This window comes from Nicotiana sylvestris, chromosome 2 (genome assembly GCF_000393655.2).
Source record: "Nicotiana sylvestris chromosome 2, ASM39365v2, whole genome shotgun sequence".
Taxonomy (NCBI): domain Eukaryota; kingdom Viridiplantae; phylum Streptophyta; class Magnoliopsida; order Solanales; family Solanaceae; genus Nicotiana; species Nicotiana sylvestris.
In genome coordinates this window covers 185086891-185108300 of record NC_091058.1, presented here as the reverse complement: position 1 = coordinate 185108300, position 21410 = coordinate 185086891, and positions in this window count along the sequence as shown.

Below are 21410 nucleotides of genomic sequence, written 5' to 3'. Positions count from 1 at the left end.
AAGTTCTTAGACCTAAATTTCGAGTTTTGATTGGGGATTTGACATTGGATTTGGATAATTTTGGTATGGTTAGTGTTTACAGTGAATTTGGTAATAACAATTAAATTTGTTAATGGACTCTAAAAATACGTGATCTATTTTTATTCTAGTTGTTAAGGCAGTTGATGCTAGATATGTGGAGCTTAACGACGACATACGAAGTAAAACAAGGTTATAATCAAACCGAGTGGCTTATTGTCCGGGCCTCGAACTGACCGATGAGAGGTCTCGAGGTCGATGCTTGGGCTCGGGCTTGAGCTATCGGGGATAATCAGAAAAGAGCTAATAGTTAGATATAATTAAAGGAGGCTCTTTATGGCCAATGTCAAGAAATAAACGAAGAACAAGTATGAAAACAATAAATGAAAGAGGTAGCCTCGAGCGAGTAAGTTAGAGAGAAGAGAGAGAGAGAGAGAGAGAGAGAGAGAGAGAGAGAGTTGTTATTAATCTTGTATAGAATAGTTGGAGTAGCAGCAGCCCTTTACAAAGTGGTGAGGATCCCCATTATATAGGAGGGAAATACAACACAGTACAGAATGCATTAATTGTAAAATACGGAGATGGGACGGCTAGAAATGATATTAGACTCTGCCGATGTTATCTGCTTACCTCGGGAATTCCCCACCCTTGGGATCGTCGTTGGGTTAAGCGTAAATGAACCACGAGGGAGAGAAATCGGCCACGACCCCACAACCTCGAGATCTCGGTATGACTCCCTGAACACCTTAATAGTGAGAAATCGGACCCTTTGATTTCACCGTATACAAATAGTCTCCGCATTTCCTGGAATGAAGTAATAGGAAATGATTTTGAGCTGCCGTTCTGAGGTCAGCATTGCCGCGATTTTAGCCGATAAGAGCATTAAATGCTATGTTCCAAAAATAGTGCAAGAGTTGCTGTCAACTGCGATTATCAAGGAAACAATGAATTGCTTATTGGCTCGCGTTTTCCGCTGCCTAGGAGGTTCCTATAAATACATCGACCGTGTGACACTCCTTATTTTCACCGCATCTTCAAATTCATGAGTCAGAACCCATTGTCTTTTATACGCTTTCTTCTTGTTTTAGAGAAATTTTTACCATTGATATGGCTAGGACTTCCAAAACGGTTCCTCGGCGGAACGAGGTTCCATCATCATCTCGATTGTCTAAGGAAAAAACCAGAGCAATTCCTTTCTTAGAACAGTGTACACGCCTGATCTTGATATGTCAAAGGTCTTTAACATCGATACCACTTCATCCACACCGGGCCGATGTGAGCACATATTCCGATATATTTGCGTCGTGGCCAACATACAAATGGTGAGGAAAGACTGCCGATGGAGCAAGGCAGTACGGATGGAAATTCCCGGTCACCATGAGAATATAACAGACCATAAGGCCGACTTCCTTTACGTGTATACCTACCCGTTCACCTTGGGCCCCGATAATTTTCCTGAATCCTCTCCCCTAGAGATAGACCCGATTACCCTTGACTTCTGCGACAAGTACCAGGTGACTCTTGGTCAGATCTATCCCTCTTTCTGGAGGATAGTATTGATGCTCCGCCATTTTACCGAAGGGGTTGGGGGTGAGACTTTTACCCTTAATCATTTGATTAGGATGTATAGCCCTCGATTTTATCAAGGTTTGATCTGGCTTCATCATCGGTCCAAAAAATCACTTTTCTCGAGCATCGACGAGGGAAAGGATTGATGGTGGATGAGAAGATTTGTCCGGGTAAAGACCTCGGATATCATCCCGGCCCGAAGGATGTCCATTCCGGAGAATGGAACACGCAACGTAAGCAATTTTCCGTTAACCACTTTTTACTACTTTTCTTTTGAAATAACGACCTCTCTGCGCTTGTTGCAGCCGCTGCTTGGTACCACGAGGTGATTCCGAATTTTTCGGGATGGATCGAGCGGTTGGACAAGGCATTCCAATATGTTGTTCATTCTTAGACCGACCTGGCCAAGGAGAAATGGGTGGCCAAGAATCACGGTAGAGTTTCTTTACCGCCTATGCCTCGTATTTGTGTTTCTAGCTGCGCCTTTAGTGATGACATCCTGCGGTTACTGTGCATGTGCAGGTCTTGGCGAGAATATGCAGATGAGGTCGCCCTCTGGCAGCAAAGTGGAGGCTTCGTAGCCTGGCGAGGGCATAAAGTGGAAAGGAAAGGGACATGTCACCATTTCTACAACAAAGAAACCCAGGTCACTTGAGCATCGAGCCGTTGTTGGGACTTCTACTTCAACTTCAGGGGTGAATCCCTATATCGGGGAAGAGGATGACGATGAATGCCAGCTAGCGTAGAGGACGAGGTCGAATGCAAGAGCCTCGCAGGTGCCTCAATCGGAGGCTACTTTGTCTGGAATGGCTGACTCCGGTTGGTCTCGTAAATCGGAGACCCTTGAAGAGGGTGTTAATACGGCCTCAAATCGCGCAACCGATTTTGATGAAGTTTTTTTTTGGGGGACCACTGTCATCGATCCTGAAGGGTTGGGGCCCATAGCATTTCAGGAGCAGGGGTTGCCTTTTGGGGACGTCGGCGACATGAACAACTTCATCTCATGCTTCCAGGTCTCATCAAGGGAACTGAGGGATGCTCAAGAAGCGGTCGGCGTCAAAGAAGGGATTCCTCTCCAAGGGGGAGGCTCTATTACTAACATCTTTGACGGTATTAGTGATAGTGTCAGTCTTGATGTTCCCGGCACCGTCAAGGCAATAGTAAAATTCATGCGATAAGTGATAGTCATCTTTCGTGCATTTCTTTTAGTCTTCGGGCATCGTTCCCTGTCTTTCTAACTTTTCCGCTATGGCACAGTGCAAGGATATGTACGATCATGCCTTCTTCGGCTCCATGAAGATCTTTCTTACCATGAAAAGGAGTGTAAGAAACTTACCTCGATGCTGCGGGATTCGGAGGCTCACTCTGCCCGGGGAGGGAAAGAACTAGGAGAGCTCCGAGCTGCTTTGGAGATAGCGCTCTGGGATAAGGCCAACCTTGCTGCGCAGTTATTTTGCCTTGCTTGTACCCGACCTCTGCTCCCATATTCTAACATAAGTTGGCTTACCTTTCCTTTGCAGGTCGAGCAAAATGGTTCGTAGATTAGCCAACTGAACACGAAGATTTCTGGGCTGAGGAAGCACAGTGAAGTAGCGACTGAGGAGTTGGCAACATTCCAAGATCTTCTCAGGAATGCTCGCGAGGAGGTTGTTTCCTTGGCCGCGGCAAAGTCCGAGGTTGAAAGAAATTCTGCCACTTTTTTGGAGGACACAGCCACATTGCACAAAATAGCTTGTGACGTATCGATAGCAGCTGAGCAGAAGCTAGCTCGAGCCATTAATTATGCTAAGGTAGCGGCAAGGAGGGGGACCCTAGAGGAGATCAGGGCAAGAGGCATCGACCTATCAGCTGATCTCAAGGAAGCCCGTGAATTGGAAAGAGAACTGGCGCTTTTAATTGCCCCCGATGAGGGTGAATATAGTAGTGACCAGGAGTAGCTTTGCATCCCCTCTTTGTCCCTTTGTATGAAGCACCCAGGGGATGAATTTTGTAAAGATATTTCTTGTGGATACATTATTGGCAATGTAAAAAAGAGGGGCTTTCCTCCTTTCAGCTTTTTAGTCTTTCCTTTTTTGTTCCTTTGCTTTCGTGGATTGACTTTTGACCTTTGACGTGACCTTTCAAAATCCGTTATTGGAGCAACTGGGACCCTCAAACTGATCCATGCCCCGGGGTTAAATTGGTAGCTCCTATCGGACTGGTGCTGGCGATATTAGGGAACCCCCGAGGCCTCGTAGTTTTTGACTTCCGCGGGGTAGCAACATTTGTATAATCTGGTACAGGGGGGCCTCGGGGTGATTCTCATACTATGTTTCCCTAGGAGAGGGTGATGTTAATGCGGCCAGAATTAATTGTCCTTTTGGGTAGGCGGGCAGTTGCTACCTTGCCCCTATATATTCATTCACTTCCCTTTCCAATAGCGATTATGCTGCTTGGACATATTATCCCTTCTATAAAGTCTGGCGTTCGTGTTAGTTCTTCCGTTGCTTCAATTCAAAATGTTTGCTCAGATCCATATCTTTCTCCTCCTATTCTATCGTAGCCATGACTGCTACATCGACGTACCACCGTCGAGGAGAGGGGAGTTCTTCTTGTGCTCCGCATTTGGTTAGTGATAGCGACTCACCGCCGATGCCCGGTGAGCGAGCCTCGGGGTGCCCTGCCTCGAGGAGAGCTATCATGCCAGGGAGGCCTCCCAATGTTCTGGGTCACCGGGAGCATATTTCTAGGATCGTCTCATCAGTGTGAGTGGAAAACCTCGAAATGATCAAAAAAGACTGCGGATGGGGAGAAAGTGCGGTATTACAAGTACCTTCTCCTATGGAGAGCGTCATGGAATACGTTGAGGTGTTTTTGAGCGTATATACACATGTTTTTCACCCGGTTCCCCCGATCGGGTCATGCTTGATTTTTGTCAGAGATATCAGGTTACACTAACGTAGGCTCATCCCTTCTTTTGGAAAATAATGCAGGTGATGAGATATTTCGCCAATAAGGCCGGGATAAAGTTTACCCTCAGCCATCTCATGAGGTTATATCGGCCATTGCGTTACCGGGGCTTGATTGATCTTCAGCGTCGATCCACTTGAGCTCCTGTCGTCGGCAGTGAGGAGGATGAGGACCGGGAGTGGATGAATCGCTTCGCTCAGATTCAAACGATCGATGTCGTTCCTAGAGAATTTTTTCCACTTCCCGATAAATGGAACTTCACACGTAAGTGTCTCATCTTAACCATCATCGTTTTGACCGAAGGCAGGCTCCGTAACAATATATTTTCGTTCCATATTTGTAGCAACTCATTGGTCGAGGTCCCTGATTTGACCGATTGGTCTCGTTAGCTGGCAGCTTGCTCGATTTATGATAGGCACCAGTGGTGAGATCTGTTCAAAGGGAGATGGGAGGTGAAGCATTGTGGTATGTGTCCAGCACTTTGCTTCCTAGAAAATGGCGCTTTCCTTGCCAGCTTATTTAACTTAACTGTTTTAGGTACCAGGGGTTCTTTTAAAATGAGGCCGTGTCCTTCGGGGGATGAGGAGAGATTGCTGGCCTTGGGATCGAGGAGTGATGACAAATGGAAAGATGCTCCAGGGTGCGAAAGGGCTTGTAGTGAGGTGACTCCTTCTCAACGGTTAAGGAGAAGAGATTAGGTCGATTGGCCACCTTTTGAAGGCGGTATGCCATCGGATGTTGCCTCTGCCTTCAGCGAGGCTCAGCTATTTGGCCTCATGGTGAGTTTTGATTGCTGTAAGATTATTCCCGCCCCATGCCTTTCTCTCTCTTTTTTTCTTTTTTTTTTATTTAGCTTTATTTCATAGGCCTTTGACAGGCTTAAATCCGAGATGCTTCGTAGTGAGGCCCCGTTGCGGGAAGCTTTGGATAGGGAGAAATCCCTTAAGCTTCTTTTTGCGGAAAAAGAAAGTGAGCTGGTTTCCCTATGGCGTGAGGTGGACCGGAGTCGAAGCCGTGAGATCTACCTGGAGAAACAGGTACCTTGTATTTCACGCTGGCTTGCACTCCCTTTTTACCTAGGCATCTTAATGTTTTTATATTTTAGTTGGAGGACAAGGTGGAGGAGCTGGGACAGCTCTGGGTCGAGGTAGGCCGAGCCAAATGCGAATTCAATGAGCTGTAGGTGCATGTAAGCGCCCATTTTGCGGCCAAAGAGAGGGCTCTATCCATGGTTTCTACTCTTGAGGCACAAATCCAGACCGTTCGTGCGAATGATTCTACTTGGGCGGATATATCACAAGGCTTTTCTCTGAGCTTTTGAAGGCGAAGACCGAGGTGGTGAATGTCCGGGCCGAGGTTGTGATGAGCAATACCAGGGCGGGGCAGAATGTGGCAGCCTATTCGAAGAGTGCTTCCATTGCTAAAGCTCAACTTAAGAGAGCCCTTGATCGTGCAAGCAATAGCAAGGAGTATGTGAGGTGCAGATCCTGAAGGGAAGTCCTCGAGTAGATTCATGTCAGGGGCTTTGATCTCTCAGGGGAGATCGAGCAAGCCAAAGGGAAGGAGTATGATGCCAAGTTCTTTCTGTATGATGCTGAAGATGGCGAGGAGAGGGCTGCCGGGCCATCGTCACCGAGGGGGGAATGTTTATTTCTTGCCTCGTTCTTGTGTACATAGTTTCATAATGTATTGTAGACGAAACTTGTATTTCACCGCCTGTATGCAAAAAGGGGAAACCCCATAATTTGTGCCTTCTGTATTTCTATTTGCCAAGATCTCAATCGGGTCGATTCGACCTTTGAATTAGTAGGAATCTTTGAACCCGTGATACAACCCTGAAATTTGTTAGACTCGCGAAACCGTCTTTTATCTTCTGCCCTTGGGCATACACATTTTAACTGTTTTTGGGTTCAGTCTCCGATTCGGGCTTCGACTCGAGCTCAATCGACCCTCAAGTTTTATATCTGCATGGGCTAGCGACAGTGGCTCTTACGCCTTGGGTCGAAGCGACCTTTTATGTATGTGGCCTTGAGGCTCATGAAGCTGGCGGCGATGGCTCTTATGCTTTTGCCCTTAGGAATGCATTAGTTAACTATTTTGGATCCGGTCTCCGAATCGGGTTACGACTCGATTTCATTTTGATCCTCAAGCTTTCAAATTTTAAATTGGTGATGGTGGCTCTTACGCTTTTGGTCATTGCGATCTTTTAGTGTGTGGCTCTAAGGCTCATTTGGCTGGCGACAATGACTCTTACGCTTTTGCCCTTAGGCATATGTAGGCTTTGTTTTCCTCTCGTTAAGGACTTTTTGAAATAATTTTTCCTGACCCGTCATCGATTTGGGAAGGACCTCGATTTCAAGTCATTTGCGGCGATGTTCGAGCACCTCGGAAGGTTTAGCTCGTGGGCTGAGTAGCTTGAAGCCTTGTGATTCGGAGTTGACATGGTCGAAGCTCGTTTGCCTGTTCGAGGATAGCCTATTTTAACCGGTTCTTTTAGAAGTAGACTCGGAGTAATGGCCGGTGATTTTATAGAGATGGGCGGGCGTCCCCGAGTCGCGTTAATTTGGCTGGTGCAGCCGTATTGACCGTAGTCATTTTTGTTTGGTCAGAAGCATTTTTGATCCCGAGTGTGGTAGTTTAGGCATCTATATCGAGGGTATGCCTTTTCGGGAGTCTTACAAATGCGACATATAGCCTAAACATCGGGATCATGTTTTATGCCTGTAGTAAGGTCTTACAAAAAAATTTCATGCCTGTTGAGGTCTTACAGTTTTTTCATACCTGTTGAGGTCTTACAGTTTTATCATGCCTGTTGAGGTCTTACAGTTTTGTCATACCTATTTAGGTCTTACAATTTTTGTTGCTATATTAAATAGATCTTGCTAGACCGAATATGCCCGCTCGGGGTCTTATGGCCTCTGGTGTTTAAGTGAATGGCTATTTGGTGACAGTCTCCGAGTAATCGAGTTTGCTAAGGCTCGGAGGCCGTTACTCGTGAGCTCGGGGTTGCCTCATTGAAGGCTTATTATTATGGAGTTCTGACCTTGAGGCCATGTGGGGGCCGAACTATTGACGCTAGTCTCCGAGTATTTCGGAGCGTCCTCGGCGAAGGAATCCTTGCTATGAAAAATGTTGAATTTTCTTTGGAGTACGAGATGCTTTGGCGAAAGATGTTCTTTGGTTGCTTGGCATAAGTACTTGTTGTTTTGTTACCGTAAGCCTAGTTTATGTGGACACGGCTCGTTCGACCGTTTGGCCCGGTACATCATTTACTATTGGAACCTCGATTGACATTTACAGGATTTATTGCAAAAGAAACCCTGTAAGCTTGTTCGGTCCTCCTTAGGCAGCGTGTAAACATTGACTCGTTAAAAACCTTGCCGGGAAAAACCCATTTCGGGTTAAAAACTCGGTCGAAGGAAAAAAGTGCAACGGACGCTTTGAAACCTCAGGGCCCTCGAGCCGGATCAGCGTCCCGACTACATTGGTCATTGGCCTGTGCAAGAGTTACCGTGATGTAAAAGATAGAAAAAGGGAGAGATGATTATACCTTAGTGGCGATAGTGCTCTTGGGTTCCGGTGTTCGTTTGGCATGTGCGATGTGATCCTTTATTTGAATACGGCCGAGGGCGTGCATTAAAAAATTGTGTGGACGATGTGTTGGGGTTCATCTGCTTTATGCTTTTTGGTTGTTTCTCTTTCTCGAGAATGGTTTTAGTTCGGTTGCTGAGGAATTCCCGAAGGTGCCTGTTGTTGAGTAGCTTCCTACAATTCTCGGTTCTATGCCCATGCGAGTTGTGAAACTCGCATACCAAGTTGTAGTTCCTTTGAGAAGGATCCGAGTGTATAGGCATGGGCCATTTGGCGTCCCTGATTCTACTGATGGCTAACACGATACCCGATACATCGATGTTATAATTGTATTATGATAGGCGAGGTTCCCCCGTTGGCCCCATGTCCTCGTCGAAGCCACCTTTATTGATGGGTCCCCGAGGATTCTATCCTCTATTCACCAATCGATCATTGCGAGGCGGATTGCATCTCGGGGCATTACTCCTATCATCGGGGTATGGCTGATACCTTTCTTTATTCAATTTTGACTCCTTCGCTAGTCTGCTCGGATATACTAAGCCCGAGGGGGCTCCCAGTTGGTCATCCTCGGCTCTGATCTTTGACTGGTACTAATTGTGGACGTCCGACCAAGTTACGACGGGATATTCGATCAAATTCTCTTTCAACTGCCTTGAGGCCGCTAAGCTTCATTCATTTAGCCCTGCACCGCCTAGTCGTCGGAGACCGGGGGTAGTTCCATTCATTCCATTTAGAAAAGACACACGAATTCTCGCAACATTTCGTTCTCCCTCTGCTTAATCTTGAATACGTCGGACTTCCTTGTTGCTACCTTGATGGCACCGGCGTGTGCCTTTATGAAGGAATCTGCTAGCATGGAAAATGAATCTATGGAGTTGGGAGCTAGGTTGTGATACCACATCATGGCCCTCTTCGAGAGCATTTCTCCGAAATTCTTCATTAAGACGGACTCGATCTCATCGTCCTTTATGTCATTGCCCTTCACCGCGCATGTATCGGCAGTGATATATTCGTTGGGATCTGAGTTCCAGTTGTATTTTGGGAGTTCTGGAATTCTAAACTTCTTTAGAATGGGTTTCGAGGTCGCTTCCTCTAGGAACGCCCGTTGTACAAACTTCTTCGAATCTACACCCTTCAGGACCGGGGGTGCGCCCGGGATTTGATCGACTCTAAATTTTAGGTTGCGACCTTCTTATCGTTGGCTGCTATCATTTTCTCGCCTGACTCGAACCTTTTGGTGAGGTCCTCCAGCATTTTCACTATGGCAGGATCAGCTACTGATCTGTAGTTGATCGATCTCTCTAGTATCTGTTTGGCCGGGGGAGTAGTTTCCGGTTCTACTACATTGTGAGTCTTCGGGTGGATTTGCAACTAAGCGATAGCCAACTGTTGTGCCTGCAACATTTCAAAAATAACATGAAGACTAACTTCCTGTTCTTCTCGGGCTGGGATTTTTTGGGCTTCATGCTGGTCTCCATATCGTATGGTCCAGTCAATGTGTGAGGTTTCGATGACCTGCTGCATGTTTTGCGAATCCCCGTCTGCTGGAATTAGTCCAGGTGCGTTATCGGGGTTCTGCGGTGGTGTGACAACAACTGAAATAGACACACAATTTTCTCCGTGGTTTTTGAGGTTCTCGTTCTCGACTCTGTTTACTGAACCATACATTTTGACCTGAAATTGAAAATCTTGGACAAGAAAAAGTGTGAAAGATAACTTGCATTGTGAAATGAAACCATCAAAAAAATAATCACTATTATTTTTAGCCTCACGGTGAGCGCCAAACTGTTTACCGTGAATTTGGTAATAACAATTAAATTTGTTAATGGGACTCTAAAAATACGTGTTCTATTTTTATGCTAGTTGTTAAGGTAGTTGATGCTAGATATGTGGAGCTTAACGACGAAATATGAACTAAAACATGGTTATAATCAAACCGAGGGGCTTACTGTCTGGGCCTCAGACTGACTGATGAGAGGCCTCGAGGTCGATGCCTGGGCTCGAGCTCGAGCTATCAGGGATAATCAGGAAAGAGCTAATAGTTAGGATATAATTAAAGGAGGCTCTTTATGGCCAATGTCAAGCAATAAACGAAGAACAAGTATGCAAGCAATAAATGAAAGAGGTAGCCTCGAGCGAGTTACACTATTATCTTGTGTAGAAATAGTTGGAGTAGAAGCAACCCTTTATAAAGTGGTGAGGATCCCCTTTATATAGGAGGGAAATACAACACAATATAGAATGCATTAATTGTAAAATACGGAGATGGGACGGCTAGACATTAATGGCGAGAAATCGGACCCTTTTATTTCACCGTATATAGTTAGACTCGTGAGAGTATGAGGATTCTGAAAATGTAAATTTTACCCGATTCCAACAAGTGGGCTTGGGGGCATTTTGGTCATTTTTTTCTAATTTCGCGTATTAGATTAAAATTATTTAGTGGAAATAGTTATTTGAAGTGTTATTTATATCATGCAATTGATTTGAATAGATTTGGGCCATTTGGAGTCGAGTACTCGTGGTAAGAACGTGGTTTCGGGTTGATTTTGAGCTGGTTCAAGGTAAGTGGCTTGTCTAACCTTGTGTGGGGGAAACTCCCCTTAGGATTTTGTATTATTCATATTCAAAATGCCTTTTAAGTGAGGTGACGAGTGCGTACTTGTGCTAATTGTTGAAAATCCAATTTGTTTACATAATTTTAATTGTGTTTCTTTTCTTGGTTATACCACTTGCAATTTAAACCTGTTGTTATCTTAGGGAATCATGTCTAATTGACTTAATTACGTTACTTGCTCAAACTGCATTATTTGGATCATGTGCAGCATGCTAGGCTAGAAATACCTATTTTACCTTGTTATGGAATTTGAAATGAATTGTGTATTCTTCGTGTTGTTGCTGTGTATTTACTTTGTGACTACGGGATGGTATCCCAGGAGATCCCCCTACATGTTTGCTTTGGGTCTATGGATCGGTATTTCAGGAGATCCCCCTGCACTTTTATATTGGAATTATGGGACTGCACCCGGTAGATTCCCCCAGTACTAGGTATTTATATTTGGTACTACGGATCGGGATTCCGGTAGATCCCCGCGCACTATAAGTTGGACTACGGGACGGTATCACAGGAGATCCACTAGATTTGTATATTTGGGACTCCAGGACGGTATCCTGGGAGATCCCCAATTGTTACCTCTGTGTTGAGTTGTACTCTTTTTCGTGATTGGTTTGACTCTATTATAGTTATTGTTGTTCTTTCTATACAATGTTATTTCTTGTTGTTGCACTTAATTATACTATCTTATTCTATATTGTTATACCTTATGTTTCATTAATCTTAGTAGGGCCCTTACTTGCCTCATCGCTACCCGACCGGGGTTAGGCGTGGCACTTACTGAGTACCGCTGTAGTGTACTCATGCCCTTTCTGTGCATGTTTTTCTTGTGCAGATCTAGGTACTTACACTCAGTCTTATCACACTTGAGGCGAGGAGCTTTCATAGAGACTTCGAGGTATATCTTCCTCGTTCGCAGACCGAAGAGTCCCTTTCTATTCTCAGTTCTACTATAGCCCTTCTGTATTTTCCTTTTTGATCTAGAGTTAGAGCTTTTTATGTAAACTCTTAGCTTGTGATTCATGGGGTTCCAGATTTTGGGAATGTTAGGTTGAGATTTTGTACTGTTATATGTCAGATGGCATCTTAAACAATGTTTCATTTTGTTATCTTAGTTTTTAATTATTTTCTTTCCGTAATTGTTTTCTTTTCTGCATTGGTTTGGCTTTCCTAGTCGTAGAGACTAGGTGCCGTCATGATAGTTCACGGAGGGCTAACTAGGGTCGTGACAAGTTGGTATTAGAGATCTAGGTTCATAGGAGTCACGAATCACAAACCGGTTTATTAGAGTGTCGCGGATCGGTACGGAGACATCTGCACTTATCTATGAGAGGTATATAACTGTTAGGAAAATTCCACTTCATTTGATTTCCTTGTCGTGCGAGATTTTGATATCACAATTCTAAACTTCTATCTTTTATTCTCTCATAGATGGAGAGGACACGTGCTACCCGAGATGATCAGGCACTCGCGCCTCCTACTGCAGCCGTCAGAGGCCGGGGCCAGGGTAGAGGCCGAGGAAGCGCACGTAGTGCAGCCAGAGCACCTATGCAAACTACCACCGAGGTACCACCAGCAGTCCCAGCCGGAGTCCAGGCACTTGATACGCCTACTGCTACTACTACTTCAGCTTTCCAGGAGACTCTTGCGTAGTTCATGAGCATGTACACCACTCTGGCTCAAGTAGGGATGCTTCCCCTTGCTGCAGCTACATCTCAGGTTGGGGGAGGAGCATATACTCCCGTCGCCCGCACTCTTGAGCAGCGAGTGCATGTTAAGCAGGTCCTAGAGATTATTCCTGTATAGCCTGCAATCCGAGATTAGCCCAAGGATAGGGCAACCATTTCCGAGGATGAGCAACCGAGGCTTGAGAGGTTCAAGAAGTACAAGCCTCATATATTCAGTGGTCTAGCATCGGATAATGCTCTGGGATTTCTACATGAGTGCTACCATATTCTCCGTAACATGGGTATATCAGGATCGAGCGGGGTTTCCCTCACTACTTTCTAGCTTCGAGCAGCCGCCTATAAGTGGTGGCGCACCTATGAGTTAGACAGTTCGGATGAGGCTGCTTCCCTGACTTGGACTCAGTTTTCAGATATGTTCCTGAAAGAGTATGTTCCTCAGAGCCTCAAGGACGCATGGCACACAGAGTTTGAGCATTTCCACCAGGGTACTATGACTGTCTTGGAGTATGTTGTTTGTTACACTAGCTTGGCTAGACATGCCCCAGCCTTTGTTTCTACTGTTCGCGAGAAGATTCGCCGGTTTATTGAGGGGCTTATTCCCAGCATCAGGTCTAACATGGCTCGTGAGTTAGAGATGGATATTTCTTATCAGCATGTGGTAAGCATTCCTAGGAGGATTGAGGGTATGCATGCTAGGGATAGATAGGAGAGGGAGGCCAAGAGGTCTCGAGAGTCGGGTCATTATTCTGGTGCTCATGCCCCAACTACAAGTCGTCATGGTAGGGGTTATATGAGTCGCCCCGTTCATTCAGCTCTTCTAGCAGTCAGTGGTATTCCAGCTCCTCCTAGGCCTTAGGAGCCTTATTATGCACCTCTAGTATCTAGTGCGCCTCCTGCACAGGGTGCTTTCAGTGGTCAGTCCAGCAGACCTGGCCCGAGCCAGTCACAGCTACCACGTCCTCCTAGAGGTTGTTTTGAGTGAGGTGAACACGCCATATGGTGAGGGATTTCCCCAAACTTAAGAGAGGTGCACCTCCACAGACTTCTCATCCACAGTGTGCCCCGCAAAGTTCTCAGGCTATGGTTACAGCTCCAGTTGCTACCCCACCTGCTCAGCCAGCTAGAGGTGGAGGTCGGGGAGGTAGAGGTCGCCCTAAAGGGGAGGCCAGGCCAGATACTATGCCTTTCCTGCCCGTACCAAGGCTGTTGCCTCCGATTCTGTTATCACAGGTATTGTCCTTGTTTGTCACAGAGATGCATCGGTTCTATTTGATCCAATCTCAACTTATTCTTATGCGTATTCTTATTTTTCTCCGCATTTGGGTGTACCTCAGGATTCTTTAAGTTCCCCTATTTATGTTTCTACTCATGTAGAAGATTCTCTTGTTGTGGTCCGCATTTATCGGTTGTGTTTGGTTGTTCTTAGTGGTTTTGAGACCAGAGCCGATTTATTGTTGCTCAGTATGGTAGATTTTGATATTATCTTGGGAATGTACTGGTTGTCGCCCCATTATGATATTCTTGATTGTCACGCCAAAACTATGATGCTAGCTATGCCAGGTGTGCCGCGTGTTGAGTAGAGGGGTGCTTTAGATCACACTCCCAGTAGAGTTATTTCTTTTATTAAGTCTCAACGATTGGTTGAGAAGGGGTGTGACGCATATCTAGCTTATGTGAGAGGTGTCAATATTGATACCCCTATAGTTGATTCACTCCGAGTAGTACGAGATTTTCCTGATATGTTTCCAGCTAACCTTCTGGGCATGCCATGCGATAGTGATATTGATTTTGGCATTGATCTGTTGCTGAGCACTCATCCCATTTCTATTCCTCCGTATCACATGGACCCTCCTGAGTTGAAGGAGTTGAAGGACCAGTTACAGGAATTGCTTGATAAGAGTTTTATTCGGCCCAGTGTATGACCTTGGGGTGCTCTTGTCTTGTTTTTGAAGATATATGATGGTCTTATACGTATGTGTATTGATTATCGCCAGTTGAACAAAGTTACAATGAAGAACCATTATCCTTTTCCTCGTAGTGATGATCTATTTGACCAGCTTCAGGGCGCACGAGTGTTTTGTAAGATTGACTTGCGCTCAGGTTACCACCAGTTGAAGATTCGGGAGCCAGATATCCCGAAGTCTGCTTTCAGGACTCGGTATGGTCATTACAAGTTCCTTGTTATGTCATTTGGGCTGACCAATGCCCCAGCAGCCTTTATGCATTTGATGCACAGTGTGTTCCGGCCATATCTTAACTCATTCCTCATTGTCTTTATTGATGATATTCTGGTGTATTCCCGGAGTCGGGAAGATCATGACCAACACCTGAGGATAGTGCTCCAGACTTTGAGGGAAAAGAAGTTATCTGCTAAGTTCTCGAAATGTGAGTTTTAGTTGGATTTCGTGGCATTTTTAGGCCACGTGGTATCGAGTGAGGGTATTCAGGTGGATCCGAAGAAAGTGGAAGCAGTGCATAGTTGGCCCAGACCTTCTTTAGCTATAGAGATCCGTAGTTTTCTTGACTTAGCGGGTTATTACCGTCATTTTGTTGAGGGGTTTTCATCTATTGCAGCCCCTATGACCAGGCTGACCCAGAAGGGTGCTCCGTTCCAGTGGAAGGAAGAGTATGAGGCGAGCTTTCAGAAGCTCAAGATAGCTTTGACTACATCCCTAGTTTTGATATTGCTTATAAGTTCGAGGTCTTATGTTGTCTATTGTGATGCCTCGAGGATTGGCCTTGGAGCGGTTTTGATGCAGGACGGTAGGGTGATTGCCTACGCGTCCAAATAGTTGAAGGTACATGAGAAGAATTATCCTATCCATGATCTCGAGTTAGCTGCTATTGTTCACAGCTTGATGATCTGGCATCATTATTTGTACGGTGTGCCTCATAAGATTTATACTGATCATCGGAGTTTGCAGCATCTGTTCAAGAAGAAGGATCTTAATTTGCACCAGAGGAGGTGGTTCGAGATGTTGAAGGGCAATGATATCACTATTTTGTATCACCCGAGCAAGGCCAATGTGGTGGCTAATGCTTTGAGTCGCCGGGAAGAGAGTTTGGGGAGTTTGGCTTATTTACCGGCAGTGGAGAGGCCCATGGCGATGGATGTTCAGGCCTTAGCCATCTAGTTTATGAGATTAGATCTTTTGGAGCCCAGTCGGGTTCTAGCTTGCATGGTTTCCTGGTCTTCACTATTTGATCGTATCAGGGAGCGTCAATTTGATGACCCTCATTTGCTTGTCCTCAAGGACAAGTTTCAGCACGGTGATGCCAGAGATGTGACTATTGGTGATGATGGGGTATTGAGGATGCAGGGTCAGATTTGTGTACACAATTAATGGGCTTCGGGAGTTGATTCTCGAGGAGGCGACCTGGGAGACCGAGCAGGATATTCACAGCCGCTACCCTCATCTTTTCACTACTTCAGGTAAGTCTCTATGCTCGTTTGAGGATGAATGAATGTTTAAGTGTAGGAAAATGTGACGACCCGGACGGTCGTTTTAAGAATTAACGCCCGATCCCATATTAACTACTTTCCCCGTGTTTGTTTTTACTACTTTGATTCGCCGGGATGTTTCGTTTTGTGTTTCGGAGTGTTTTGGGACACTTAGTCCCTAAATGAGAGTTTAAGCTTTAGAATTTGGACCGTAGTCAGAGCAGTGTGAAGATGGCCTCGGAATGGAATTTTGTCGGTTATGTTAGCTCTGTTGGGTGATTTCGGTTTTTGGAGCGTGTTCGAATTGTGTTTTGGAGGTTCGTAGCTTATTTAGGCTTGAAATGTCGAAAGTTAAATTTTTGAGGTTGTTGATACCCAATTTTCCCTGTATAATTTTTATATGCAAAATACTTTCAAAATAGCATGTATATGCATATATATGTATGTCCAAGTGTTTTAGTATTTTTTCTAATTTTTAAAAAAGATTATTTAAATCAATTTATTGCCCTATTTTAACAGTACAAAAACCAATAATTGTTCCTCGAATTATCATTTTGGTGATTAACTTATTTTATTCTCATATTTATACCAAAATAGAGCTAAGGTAATTTTTTGCACATTTTTATAAATTTATTTGGTATCTTTAAAGCTAAATTGCACTTAATTGCAATATTAGCCTATTTTAAGATTTAATTGCGTTTATAATTACAAAATTGATTCTAGTATTTTTAATTTAATATTTTGTACATTATTAGTTAATTTGGTACCTTTAATTTGTTTCCAAAAATCACTTTACTAGTTTTTATAAAATAAAAAGGAAAAAATTGGCTATTTAAAATTTAGCCCTAACTATTTCGATTCTAGCCAAATCAGCCTCCCCAATTAACCCAATTTCAAACCCCAAATGGACCAACCCAATTTCAATTTAACTCGCCCTTAACTCGTTTATTTTACCCGCCCGACCTTTTCTTTTGATCCAGGCTGTTGATCATTTTGATCAACGACCACAATTCCCCCTTTCCTTTTTTAATTCACAAACACCCCCCAACCCTAATTTATTTCACCTAACCAGCCGCCCCTGAAACCCCTCCCCTCTCTCAAACTCTCTCGAACATTCCCTAACCCTAGCCGCCTCTCACTGTCTTCAACCTTGAAACCACTGGAATCCCTGGCTTCTCAGGCATGGGAGCCCTATACTCACCTCCCTTTGCTCTTATACACTTGATAATTGAAGATTCGAGGTCTGACCTCGAAGGTTTTCACCCAGGACTCTGCCGATTCGAGGTTCCACGACCCTCTCCGGCTCTGTTCCGGCATTCCATATTGGTTTGAGCCTGATTTTGACCTTTCAAACCCTTTCTCGTCTCTAGGGTTCTTCTGAAAACCCCAACCCTTCGAGGTTTTCTCCGATTTCTTTAGATCCATTGTGTATCCATGATCTTCTTGAGTTTTCAAACGATTTTCCTAACTTTTCTTTCAAAAAATTACTTTCAAAACCGTTTCTATTCCGATCTAAGTTTTTCTGAGAAAATATTTATGTATTTTCTGACTTTCTTTTTCCTTTATGTGTATTTGCTTCTACTTTGATCTTGTATTTTTTACCATGTTCTTATATGTTTATCTTACTGTGTTTTCCTATATGTTTTTCTGCTGTACTTTTCCGGTGTCCTTTTGTTCTTCTACTGTATTTTCCTGCTAAGTTCTTAAGTTTCTTTATTTGTCTTCTGCTGAGCCCTGTTTAGGTTTCTTCTAGCATGCTTCTTCGACTGTTCTTATCGGTATTTTCCATTATGTTCTTTGAATCCTTCTACTGTATTCGCATGTTACTTTGCTATCATGTTTTCTCATGAGTTCTGTTGTTGAAAGAAGCATGAATAAGTTTCAGTTCTTTTCTGAAACTTCTAAACATGTTTCGATTCAGTTGCTTTCCCTCTCATCTTTACTTTGTGATTTGCCCTAGCTAGGGTTTTTATTTCAAAAAATCCCTAATTCTTTCAGACTGACTTTGAGTCTCTGAACTGAGTTTGGACTTCCTTGTTTGCATATGATTCTGACTCTTTTGCTAAACTCTTCTACACTGAATTTTCTACTGATTTTACAATGGCATGACAATTTTCTTTCATGCTCACATGCTCCTTATATATGATGAACCTCCATCTAAAGTGACTTTCAAATTTTGTGATTAGTTTGTACTTCCCTCTAATTTTGGTCTGATTGATTTCCTTCCATTGTTTGCTGATTTCCCTTAAGTTAAAACCTTCCCCATCTTTCTAACCTGGTTCATTCATAACAAAGTCTCAGACCCTCTCATTTACTGGTTGTTAATTGATCTTCTTACCTTATTTGCACAAACCGTGTATTATGAAAACCCTGGCCTTAAATGACTTTTATGTATTCACCTCTAATTGCCTACTTTGTACAAAGTGTTTGATTAATTCCTTTCCTTAAATGGTTTTACCCGTTTGGATCTGAATCCCTTAATTAAGGGAAGCCTTATGTAATTGATTGACAATTAATTCTTTAACTATTTTCTTACCTTATTTCTGCCTGATTTCTACACTATAAAAGGCACAACCCTTTTTCGCACACTAGACATGAGAATCCTTCTGAACTCATAGTCTATCACAATAACATTCTCTTCTTGTCTGCATTGTGGCCTGTCTGCAAGACCTATTGCTTTTCTTTGTTTGTTTTCGTTGAAACCGGTATGTCCTAATTTATGTTTCAGCATCAGCACAATGTGTTTATTTACAGCTTTTTTGTATTCATTTCTACTTTACTACTTCTGCAAAGTTGAATATTTAACGAGCATGTTAATTTCTTTTGCCTGTTTCTGCTGTGAATCCATGCCCCTGTTTCCCTTTGTGTGCTTTGAGTTATAGTTTAAAACATGGCAATATGCAAGTTATTGTTCATGGTTTGAGCTGGATCCCTTAGGGGATCCTAACCTCCAAAATAATGTGTTCTAACAGGCTTGTGGGGTGTGACAACATTTCCCATAGCTGGGTATGCCCACTAGCCTCTCTTTGCCTCTTTGCCACTTCCTCTTTCCCCTCTCTCAGAACTCTGCACTTGCACTCACTCTTACCTTCTAAGTTCTACCCCCTACTGTGAGCCTTGCCTTGGGACCTTGAGTTCCCTCTGAACTTGGACACTTGAGGGCTGGCCCTTCCACACTACACTATGACTTAATCATGCAATGCACTTGGATGTGAGCACCGCCCGGAGCCCATATGAAGCTCTTAGGGAACTCTAACACATCCAAATGAGAGAAAGGCTTTGGGTTTTGATCTTGGGAGTTGGTTTACTTCATACTTCAGACAAGAAGTCTGAATCAGGCTCTCCTTGGTTGTAATTTTCAATTTTTTGATGTATTTTCTCTATTTTATTTTTGGATTGTAATAACTTTGTAATAAACCTTTGGGGTGATTAGTGAAAAAGGAGGGGTAACCATGCATGAAAGGGGTAGATGTCCTGCTCATAGGGTTTTCTGCACTTCTGCATTTATACAGATACCCTTCCTATAGTTTCTACGCTTCTGCATTTGTACAGATACCCTGCCTATAGTTTCTGCACTTCTGCATTCATGTAGATGTCCTGCTCATAGGGTTTTCTACACTTCTGCATTTATATAGATACCTTGCCTATAGTTTCTGCACTTCTACATTCATATAGATATCCTGCTCATAGAAATTTCTGATTTCTGCATTCACATAGATAACTTGCCTACAGGCTTATTAATTTATGCATTCACATAGATAACTTGTCTATAGGAATTTCTGCATTTCTACATTCATGAAGATAACCTGTCTTTATGAATTTCTGCATTCATGTAGATAACTTGTCTATAAGAACTTCTACATTCCCATTTAGATACCATGACTATAAGAATATCTGTATTCGTATATAGATACCATGTCTATAGGATGAACATGCATATAGATAATATTCCTATAAGTCCTTTCTGATTCTTGCATACTCGTCTCTCATTAGGAATATACGTTATAGGTTTTAACAACCAGTGAAATATGATATCGCGTTCATAATAAAATGCAACACCTAGATAACGTATTTTAAGTTAACAAACACATAGAAAGCATGCCTATAAGGGTTCTAATCAAATCCGAATCGCTTCACTCGCTTGTAAGTTTAAACTGTCAATAATACTGCATTATGGATTGCAAAACTTGTATTATTCTAACCTATCTGTAATCCGTTTACTTCTTCATTTCTAAAATCAGTAGATGGCATGCCTATAGGTCTTCGTCTAACACTTAGGCTAACCATATGGTAAACTTGTCAGATTCTTAATAACTACAAGCAGCAGGTAGGCCTTATTCGGATTTCTTATCTGAAATATGTAATAAATAAGTCTGCCTCAACTTTTTAAGTTTTAATCAGACCCTAAGCAGTATATGCAAGACATGCTAAACTATGTGTTTTTCTTTGGTTTTAAGGAGGTCTGTTGAGCCTTATTAGTTTATGTGTTTTCTCCCCAAACTTGCCACATGTGTGTTTTGTTTGTCGCCTTAGAATTTAGCCTTTGAAACTAGAAAGCCTAATACCCCTTCCCTTTAGGATTAGTAATCCTAAGTGCCTCCGGGGCTGATAGGAATGGGACGGGTAATAGCATGCAATAATTAACTGAGACCAATCCGCGCTTTAATACCTAATGGGGTGGGAAGGGTAGATATGGATATGATGACCTCGCGATAACTTCTCGTGTAGCCCCTCATTGAGGAGTGATTACCCGGATGTTGTGTGGGGTGATCCATATTATTTATAAACTTAGGACCCCCTTTTCATTTATATGTTTATTCATTGTTTACTTTCAAACTATTTTCTCAAAATTCAACTTTTCTTTTGTTTTCTTTTAATTTCACCTATTTGTAACCCTTATGTGCAAATCCCCTCTTATTTGAAGTCTTACTCGCCTTCATGTTATTTGTACTTAAAGTCACAACCGTATCCTGGTGGGGAACCACATTAGTGGATCTTGAGTGGTGCCTAACACCTTTCCCTTGGGATAATTTCAAGCCCTTATCCAATCTCTGGTTTCCTAAATTAAATTCTTCGTAGTGTCCTAATGCACTTAAATCATTAGGTGGCGACTCTTCAATCCAAACCCAATTCCCGAAAGGGAACGAGTTGTCCTTGCGAGCACATGATTTTTGCCCTAAGCAAATTATTCTCAAAATTCAAATAAAAAAATTTCCTGGTTATTTTACAATTTTTGTTGAATTTTGTGTCATTTTCCGGTAAGTGTTGCATTTATTTGTGCATGATAATTCATATGAAAAGAAAAAAAATACATTTGCATTTGCATTAAATTTCCCATTTTAGTATTAATTTAGAATAATATATGAAGAAAATGACAAAAATAGTTCACTTCAGCATTTCTATTGTTTTAATTATGAAATTTTCACAAAATAGTTTTAAAGTAATTTTAGGCATCAATTAGTTTAGTTTAATTTTTTAGTTTTGCAATCTTTATAAATCAGAAAATTAGTAACAAAAATGAGGTGGAAAATAAGGAGGA